General features: G+C 43.8%; 1 protein-coding gene across 6 annotated transcripts in view; it reads left to right on the top strand.

Annotated features, from left to right (window-relative positions):
• CACNB2 (calcium voltage-gated channel auxiliary subunit beta 2) overlaps positions 1 to 10177 on the top strand; it is a 386015-nt gene that overhangs the window by 105447 nt on the left and 270391 nt on the right. The window lies entirely within an intron of this gene.

Below are 10177 nucleotides of genomic sequence, written 5' to 3'. Positions count from 1 at the left end.
TAAATAAACATTAAAAAAAATAGATAAAAATAAATCATGATTAGACTAAAAGAGTGTTGATTAATCAGGACAATGAGAAAATAAAAAAAGTTTTGGTTTTGATGCGATAGAAAACTCACAAAGAACAATGTATTGTTATTTTAAAGTATTAAACTGTATAACAACAACGACCAAGCAAATAAAATGAAAAAATGAGCCGGGAAAATATTTGAAGCAAGTACATTAATGAAGAATTGAAATACCGCATTGTTTCTATGAATTGGTAAGGCCGCAGCAGTGAAGAAATCGAATTCAAAAGTATCTGTATCATAAATGCAATTAAGTAAAACTAGCTAAATTTTTAAACAAAACATGCAGAAGAAGATTCAAATTCATACATGGAGATAAAAGCTATTATTTTTCACTTCCTAACGTAGCAGTATTGTTATATTTTCAGTAAAACTGGAAGAAATTCACCAAACGTTCTGGTAGATATGAAACAAAACTATTTTAGAACTCCCAGGACCCCCAAGATAAAGTCCCTCAATTTCAACAGCAATCTCGACTTACTGTTGTATTAAATATGACCAAAAAGTAAGCAGAAAGTTCCTGCTAAGACATTTATTGAAGTTAAAAAACATGGTGATTCAGAAGGCTTTTGCACGGCTAGGTGGAAGTTTTGTGTTTAGGAGTGGGGCCGCTCAGCCCCCCTCCTGGGAACATGCTGGACAGTGTGGGAACAGGCAGAAAGGTGAAGAGGCCACCACCCAAGACGGGCTGGCGAAGTTTCAAGCGCAGACATTTGGGGGCGCCTGGGTGGCTCAGGCCGTTAAGCGTCCGACTTCGGCTCAGGTCATGATCTCTCGATTTGTGGTTTCGAGCCCCGCGACGGGCTCTGGGCTAACAGCTTAGAGCCTGGAGCCTGCCCCATGTTTTGTGTCACCCTCCCGACCCCTCCCCTGCTCACGCTCAGTTGCTCTTTCTCTCTCTCTCAAAAATAAGCATTAAAAAAAATAATAATAAATTAATTAATTAATAAAGTTCAGGCGTTTGGGGGTCTGAGGACTTTGAGCTGGAATCCCTGCTCTGGCACTCACCAGCATGCGTCCTTGGACACCCACCAGGGTGTCATCTCGCCCTGGGGACCCCATTTCCTCATTTGTCAAACTGAGCCACTGGTCATTGACCCTGCATTTCTAGGGAGAGTCACAGGATGCAGTGAACCCAAAGTAGAAGGAAGCATTGGCTCTTGTCATTGGCTCTTGAAAAGCACTCCATTAGCAGGAGCTGACTGACTTCTCCCTAATACAGTGTCCTTGCTATCTGCTGCAATGACCTTGGCCACAAGACCATGACATCATCAAAACCCCATCACAGAAGAGTCTGTTTGGAACCACAGATGTCTGGTTTCTTTGCTGAGATCCATGTAGAATAAGATCACTGAATTCTGCAGTGAATTTCTGACATCAGAATGTAACCTTTGAACAAAACCCATTTAAAACCTAAAAGTAGAATTATTAAACCATTTCCCAAACCCCCCTATGCCTGTGGAGATGGAGGTCCCTGTGGGGTACGACTTTTTCTAATGTGCAGTGTAATCTCTCGTTTAAAAAAAAATTGCCAGTGTGTATCAGGTGAAACATAACCCTGAGTCTTGCCCACAGCACAGACGCCCGTTAAGTGCACCGTGGAAATTTTGCCTGGAAGTTTGGGTTTCAGTTGGGAAATTCAAATTTCTGAACAGTGTTCCAGATTCTTTTGTCAGCCTTATGTAGGAGGACTTGAGGCTTGTCAGGGTTCCATAGCGAAGCACCCTTGGAGAAGGAATGGTCCTACTCTGCACACACAGACATGGGGGCTGGCTGTTCCCCCCATAGAGGAGGACTCCGTCCTAATCCCCAGGACCTGTAAATGTATTACCTGACATGGCGAAAGGGCCTTTGCAGATGTGATTTCGTCATCTTTTTTTTTTACCCTGTGAAACTCATTTGGGAACCTTTGACCTCCAGAACTGTAAGATAATACATCTGTGTTGTTTTTAGCCACTGAGTTTGTGGTAACTTGTTCCAGCGGCCATGGGGTGCGAACATAAGCACGTGGTATGTAAAATTGCCCCCCTCCCCCGTGTGCCCATTGTATGTGTCCAGGTGACGAAGGGAGGAGCTGCGGTGTCCTCGCCTGTGTTCACTTTTAGTTTTGCCAAAACAATGCAGGATGCGTTTCACCTTTTGGGTTAGCCACGTGATTACCTCTCCTCCACCAAGAAGTGAGAGTCAGCTGCTTCTGGGCATTATCCTCGCCAGCGGGGCGCGTTCTAAAGCAGACCAGAGAATTTTAATTGAAGAGAGAGAGAAGGTCCTGGGGAGGTGAAGGTATGGGGTTGAAGTGTTCCTACTTTCCTTTATACAGCAAGAACTTTCATTTATTTTTATTCTGACCTTGCTTTCAACTATACATCGTTCTCGTATTAATCAGGAGCTGGGAAGCAGCCCGCGGGCATCATGGGGTAGGTGCCGGGGAGGAGATGTTCAGAAGGGACCCTCCGTTGGCTCTTCCCATTCCAGGAGTGCAGAGAGCAGCTCTAGGTCAAAAACTGCAGTGCCTCCCCAAATCCCTGAGGGAAAACAGCCTTAGTGGAAAGGCTGGATGCTCTACTGGTGAAATACCAACCCCCCCCTTTCAGACCTCCTAGAACTGAAGCCCCGTTTCACATCCCCTAGCTATGCAGCTCAAGCCGGTTAGGTAACCGCTCTGTGCTCAGTTTTCCCGTGTGATAAATGGGTTCAAAAATACTAGCTTAAAGGATTGATGGGGAAATTAAAAAATATAAAGTGCTTAGCACATAGTAAGCACTCCATAAATGTTAAACTATCATTAGAGTTACTATAACCTTAGGGAACATCAGAATTTTTAAAGGAGGAACCAATAGGGTCTAATTTCACTGTTGTTGTTTTTTTTTAATGTCTATTCATTTTGAGAGAGAGAGGGAGAGGGAGTGGGGGGAGCGGCAGAGAGAGAGGGAGAGAGAATCCCAAGCAGGCTCTGTGCTGTCAGCACAGAGCTTGATGCAGGGCTCGATCCAATGAACTATGAGATCATGACCTGAACGAAAATTAAGAGTTAGGTGCTTTAACCGACTGAGCCACTTTTGAATGCAATTTCCTCTCTTTCTTTAAAAGAAATGCCTTTTTACAATATTATCCTTGCCTCCTCTGTTACATAAATGAAGCAAAGGTCGCCTCTGTGTATTGAACCATAGGTTATACATGTCTTCACAGAGGGCTGAAATCTGTTAGCTCAAAAGCCAGCTAGTACCAAATCCAAATTTTTTACATATCCAATTGTTTGTTTTTTGAAGAGGGGATAAGTAGGGGCAGAAGGAGAGAGAGAGAGAGAGAGAGAGAGAAAAAATCCCAAGCAGGCCCCATGTTCAGCATGGAGCCCAATGAGGGGCTTGATCTCTCAACTGTGAGAGCATGACCTGAGCCGAAATCAGAAGCTGGACGCTTCTAGCTAAGCCCCCCAGGCATCCCACATATCCATTGGTTTTAGGGGCACCTGGGTGGCTGAGTTGGTTAAGTGTCTGACCTCGGCTCAGGTCATGATCTCACCATTCATGAGTTTGAACCCTGCATGGGGCTGTCTGCTCTCAGCACAGAGCCCGCTTTAGATCCTCTGTCCTCATCTCTCTGTCCTCTCCCCTTCTCATGCATGTGGCATAGCCCAAACAAGCAGATTTTTAGCCCTTTAGAACCGCCTGCTTTGCTTAACCCACGAAATTTTACCCCGTGTGGACTGGCCACAAGGCCCCAATCTGCTTCAGCCCTTTGGAGATCTCTGACCCGGGGGCTCATGGCCATGCTACTGAGCGACCTTACCTAAGCCCTTCTTCTATTCCCTGTCTGCCTTCTCCTCCCCTTCTGAGTAGCCATAGTCTATGGACAGACTCCTGCTGTGAGGAACCACCCCCCCCCCCCACCATGCAAATCTGTCAGTCACCCAATAAAACTTCTGTCTGTCATCGCCACCTCAGGAGTCTTATCTTTTTCCTTGATCAACCCCCAGATCACTCAAACCCCCGCATCTTCTTTTCCAACTAACACCAACTTCCAGTAAAGGAACATTCAAGCACATTTTTGCTTCTCCCCCTCATAATAAGCTAAATAGAACCAAGGGACAGAAATGTAAATGTCTTCATTTTCCATACAGTTGCCCAATTTGGGACATGAAATGTTGGATATAGGAAGATTGTCAGGAATGCCAAATATCTCAAATTATTACATTCTTTCCATCACACCTTAAAAAAAAATCACACTAAGATTTTAGGCACATCTGTTGGTACTTTCCAAAATAAATCTACCAAATGAGAAAAATGAAATTCAAATGTATAAACCTAAGCTTAGAAATTCAGTAGGAAAGCCTCACTTCTCCAGAGCCAATTAAGTTGAGTTAGGACCCAAATGAACTGATCTTTATGAAGGAGGAAAAATGTTTATATCAAACATTCAAAGTTGGGGCTTTCAAAAAAGGAAAATTGATAGTTCAGTGATTTCTCCTTGGGAACTATCTTGTTCACAAGTGAGAATATTAGAATACTTCTGTGGTCTGTAATAAAAAAAAAATGGGGCAGATACTCTATGTTTTAGAAGTTGTTTATCCCTAACCAGGTGACTCTCCCCAAGTTCCACTCTTTTGATCTTCCATTTGAGAAGACTGTTTTTCTGTTGCATCTATCATTCTTGTAGCGTCTTGAACTCATTAGATCAAACAGGGAAAGAAAAATTATCTTGTCCATTCCTTTACCTCCTTGTTGCTCATTGCTAGTACAGTATTACGAAGGGAACTTCTTTTGAAGACACCTTAGGAAACAATGTCTGTGATCTCCTTTGCCATGTCTGATATTACTCTCCAAAAGCTCTTGTTCTATTCTATAGTTTTGTTTCTTTGTCACCGACGTCTTTTCATAGCCCATCATGCCTCCTCCCCCGTACCCTCACTTTCCTCCTTACTCTCTTGAGGTTCCATGATCCACGGATACATTCTCACCTTCGCTGACAGCACAGAGCCTGCTTGGGATTCTCTGTCTCCCTCTGCCCCTCCCCCACTCGCACTCTCTCTCGTGCTCACACTCTCTCTGAAAATAAATAAATAAACTTTAAAATTAAAAAAAATATATATATTTCAACCCAAATCTGTTTTCTGAACTTTGGAATCATCTGCTAGATTGCCTACATGACATCTCTCATCAATGTCCTATGAGCTTTTCAAAATTAATATCCCCCCAAAAGTACTTTGTTTGTTTTGTCCTTCAGGACTGCTCCTCCTTAAGTGTCCCTCTTCTCAATAACTGGCATGACCATTCACACAGTTGCTTGGCCCTCATCTGCCCCTCTTGCCATGTTGGGCTCATTCCTGGGTCTTTCCTTTCTCTTCAACACAACATCAATCAGTTCTGTCCCCTTTGCCTTTAAAAGAGACCCAGAATCCTAACACTTCTCAAGATTTCCTCCCACCAGTGCCTTAGAGCAAGACCTCTCTCTTTACCTGGACTGTTGCCAATAGTCTCAAAAACAATTTCTCTGTACCCAACACTAGCTCCTTGCATTCTCCATACAGCAGACCTTTCCCCACTTTGAAGGTGTAAATCAAATCATGTGTCCTTTGCAAAACCCTCTGATGATTTCCCTTCACGATGAGAATAAATTTGCTTCACAATTAGAAGAGAGACCTGAAGACCCTCAACGATCAAGTCCCTGGTCACTCACCTTGCTCCAACACCTGCGGCTGCTTCCTGTTCTTCCCATGGGCTGTGTGTATTCTCCCTGCATTTGCCTGGACTTTTCTTTCCCCCGATGGTCACTTTTCCTCCCCTTCCCCCTCCCACCCCCCCCCCCCCCACTTTATTCTGCTCATCTTCCCAAGAAGCTTTCTCTGGCCAACTTGTATATAACCCAAACTTCTATCTGTCCATCTTTACTCCCATCTCTCCCTCACTTCACACAAAGCAGAAAATTTGCATGTTGATACTTTTTAATAGTTTCCATTTCCATTGCCTGCCTGGTTCCATGAGAGCTGAGATTTTTTTGAGTTGCTCACTGGGGAACCTCCAGTGTTTGGAACACAGCCTGGTACATGGAAGGTACACAAGTGATCGTTGTTAAATGAATGGAACATTTAACACATTCTTTTGATTTGCTCAGCAAATAATTGAAGACAGCAATTAAGTTTCAGCTTAGGCTAGTAACCCCAGTTTATTTTGTCTTTCCCCAAGGCCTTATTCCTCAACATCAGTTTTGCATTTTAAAAATATGTGTATATTTTATATATGTTGTTATTGAATATTTTACTATACATTTATATACATTTTAGATATAAATATATTTATTAAATTTTTAATTTTAATTTAATTTTAAAATATATATATTTTAAGTAATATATGTATATTTTTTTCTACTTAAGTCAGGTAACTCAGCATTAGACAAATATCTAACAAATGTCTTAATGGATATGGCTTTTCCTGTTTTTTTTAACATACCAAATTATGGGTTTTTTAAAAAAAATTCTCATTGCCAACTCATTTCTACCTATTCTTTATTTTTAAATGTAAACACTATTCTTTATATTTTCTTCTTCTTTTTGCATTTATTTTTCTCTAAAGGGATTCTTATCTCACTGTATTTGTTTTGTATGTTATTCTCAATGCTTAGGCTTCGGCCTCATGTTTTCAATGTCAAGGAATACTTTAGGGTATTTATTTATTCATGAATCTAGCCAAACTACCAATACTGAAACCCTATTATGTACTAACAACATAATTTTTTTTAAGTTTATATATTTGTTTTGAGAGAGAGAGAGAGCACACAAAGCAGTGTGTGTGTGTGTGTGTGTGTGTGTGTGCGCGCGTGTGTGCGCGCGTGTGCGTGCAGGTGGGAGAGGCCAGAGAGAGGGAGAGAGAGAAAATCCTAAGCAGGGTCCACGCTGTCAGCTCAGAGCCCAACTTGGGGCTCAGTCCCACAAACCATGAGATCGTGACCTGAACCTAAACCAAGAGTCAGATGCTTAACCAACTGAGCCACCCAGGCTTCCCTAACAGCATAATTTGAAGAGGACTCACCAATATCATCAGTTTGTTTACAGATTTCAGCTTAGTACGTAACAGAAAGTTTGGTAATCTGGGAGGATATTTCCATGAAAGTCCCAACAGAACCTACATAACATTTGGCTCAAGTGATATTTTCTTACTTTGTTTCTAACTGGAAAATTTTAGGTTTTGTAGAGGAATCTAAAGTCTTGCTAAAGAGAATCTGTACAGAATCTTTGATCCCCTGTTGGCCACTTTGATTTCTTCTTGGCTGACATCCATTCTAGCGCCCCATCCATAGGAGATGCCCACTGATCGTCTTGAGTGAGCAGGGCCTCTACCCCTTTCGTCTTTTAAAGTAATTAAGTTAATCTGGAAACACTCAGTTTCACATCAGGATAGAAAAGAATAATACCGCATGCTTTCCTTTGAGGATGTGATAAACTAAAAAAGCTCATTAAAGCTATAAGATCTAAATTGAACATAAGGTGATATTAATACCAACCTAGTAGTCTATTTTGAGAGTGTTCACTAAGTGCCTTGAGCATCTATTCTAAAATAGAGATTTGGTAATTTTGGATGTAATTCCATTTCTCCTGAAATGCATGCAGACATTTTGCTGTCCCTTTGTCAGCTTCTGCTCCTGTCTAATCCTCCCCCAAACAATCTTCAAGCGATGTGAGAATGGCCAGTTCAGTGCATGTCACAAGGCAGTTAGTGGTTGACTATTTCGAGACATCTTTTCTAACTAGTTCCCGTGGGGTGTCCCCGATCGGATGGGGGAGCACCAAATGTGGGCGTTGTGATCGGGTGGTGAAAGAATTCACCCAAGGCAGAACAAAGGAGATAAAAACTTACTGGATACGCTGCGAGGGAGGGAGCAGAGGGCGGGGACAGCAAAGGAGAGACTGTCTGCAGTGAGGCGATGGTGAGGGGCCACAGTTCTAGGGCAGAGGGAGGGAGTACGGGAACATATGGAATTTTCCCTTTGTGGTAACCTTAGGAACTGTGCCTGGTTGTGATTGGTCAGTTAGGGCCCGTGGTTGTTTCCAAGTGGGTGGCTTAATGAGCCTGCCTGCTTTCAGCTCGGTCGTCGTGGACGTCACTGTGGGCCCTTTTACTTTCCTCAGGTTTCCAGGGCTCAAGCTTGTTCCCTGAAAGGGGCCTCTGGGGTTCCTCAGGCCAGTTTGCCTTGCCCCCACTTTGATCTCCCTTGTTTTGAAGATGTGGATTCTGAACTTCAAGCAGCGATGATACCAGAGCCTTTTACTTTTGGACAAACTAAAGACTTAAGGTTTAGGATCTGCAGAGAGGGCGCCTGGGCGGCTCAGTCAGTTGAGCATCCCACTCTTGATTCGGCTCAGGTCATGATCTCGAGGTTCATGGGTTCAAGCCCCGTATAGGGCTCTGCGTGGACAGCACGGAGCCTGCTTGGGATTTCCTCCTCCCTCTCGCTCTGCCCCTCCCCTGCTTGAGCTCTCTCTCTCTCTCTCTCAAAAAATGAATAAACATAAAAACAATTTAAGATTTAAGATATCCAGATACTTGTGACTCCCAGAGAAATGCACCGTAGTTTAGTGTAGGACTAAAAAACTCTATGCAAATTGCTTTAGATCTAGACAGCCTTTATCTAGGGCTTTCTCTATGACCGTTCCCCGCACCTTTGCTGTCTTAAAAACCCAGCAGCGCTCAAGTTGAAGCTTCAATTCCTACACCCCATTCACTGACACTACGTCCCTCCCTCTCCCATTCTCTGAAATGTCTCCCCGGGAGTGAGGTGTTTGGAAGAAAAGCCATTTACTCTGCCGCAGGCTGAGATGGGGTGGCCTTGTCGTCTTCTTATCTTTCATTGTACTTCCAGCTTGATTATTGTGTTGAAGTGGCCACAAAAAACTAAAAAAAAAAAAAATCAGTCTTAAGGTCACTAGCCTCTAATATTTATCAGAAGCTCGTCAATGAGGAACAGTCGTGGAATGGAATTCTTTGCATGGCTCAGAGCCATCACTGTCTAAAAGCTCTGGGGCCCTAGTGGTTGCAAAGCAGGAACTTTGGAGCCCCACAGATCTGGGTTCCAATCCTGTTTACGCTGCTTACGAGTTGCGTGTGGCCTGCACCGAGTTGCGAAACTCTGAAACCCGTTCCCTCATTTGGAACCCGGAGATTGATCATAACCGCACCTTCCTCAGAGCTGGTTAAGAGGATTGAAGGATGGTCCTCACTCCATGCGTGCTCTCTCAGCACCAGTGCACGGGAGCGCTTTCTTTGGCTTCCTGCCGTTGTTACTATGACCCTTGTGTCAGGCCCCATCTGTGACGAGGCCGGGGTCCCGCATGGCCCCCCGCTCCCCGCCCGCCCCCCACATTGTGTCACTGAGTGTTATGTGGCTGGAGACTTGTACTTGCCAGTGGAGATCGGGCTGACGTCCAGCTCTGTGAAACCCACCGTGCCATTTACCGTCGGGAGTGCCGTGTATCACTTTACACAATGTTCCTTTTTGTGGGGACCTCCAGGAGACTCCATTGTCTGGAGTTAGCGCCAGGCAGTCGTGCTTCAGAGCACTGGGGTTATTCTAAGCTAATGGGCAGTAAATTATGTAACTGACCAAGTTTCCCTTCTTGAGTTGGCCGCTAGAAAGCTTAGAGCCAAGTGGACGCCTCGTTTGTAGGAAGCGCATCGATTACTGCGGGGTGCACTTCAAGCCTCATGTCCGTCTCCGTTGTCTGTCCTCATTTTATTATTCTTTTTTTCTTTTATTTCGTGCTACCTAAATGTTACTTTAAAATGTAGTCCTGTAAATGGCGTTAAATTATTTCTAAATATTTAACAATGGGGATGGGGAATAAATACAGATAGGTAAAATAGATTTTTTTTAGTGTTTATTTTTTGAGAGAGAGAGAGAGAGAGAGATACAGTGTGAGCGGGGGAGGGGCAGAGACAGAGGAAGACAGAATCCGAAGCAGGCTCCAGGCTCCGAGCTGTCAGCACAGAGCCCAGCGCGGGGCTCTAACCTGTGAGATCGTGACCTGAGCCGAAGTTGGACGCTTAACCAACTGAGCCACAGGCACCCCAAAATAGGGTTTAAAAGAAACTGACTTGTTTCATGACTTATAGCTTCAC

This window comes from Panthera pardus, unplaced genomic scaffold (genome assembly GCF_024362965.1).
Source record: "Panthera pardus isolate Hobbes unplaced genomic scaffold, ASM2436296v1 HiC_scaffold_6, whole genome shotgun sequence".
Lineage (NCBI taxonomy): Eukaryota > Metazoa > Chordata > Mammalia > Carnivora > Felidae > Panthera > Panthera pardus.
The sequence above is the reverse complement of the archived record's forward strand: the minus strand, read 5'-3'. Positions and strand labels throughout refer to the sequence as shown.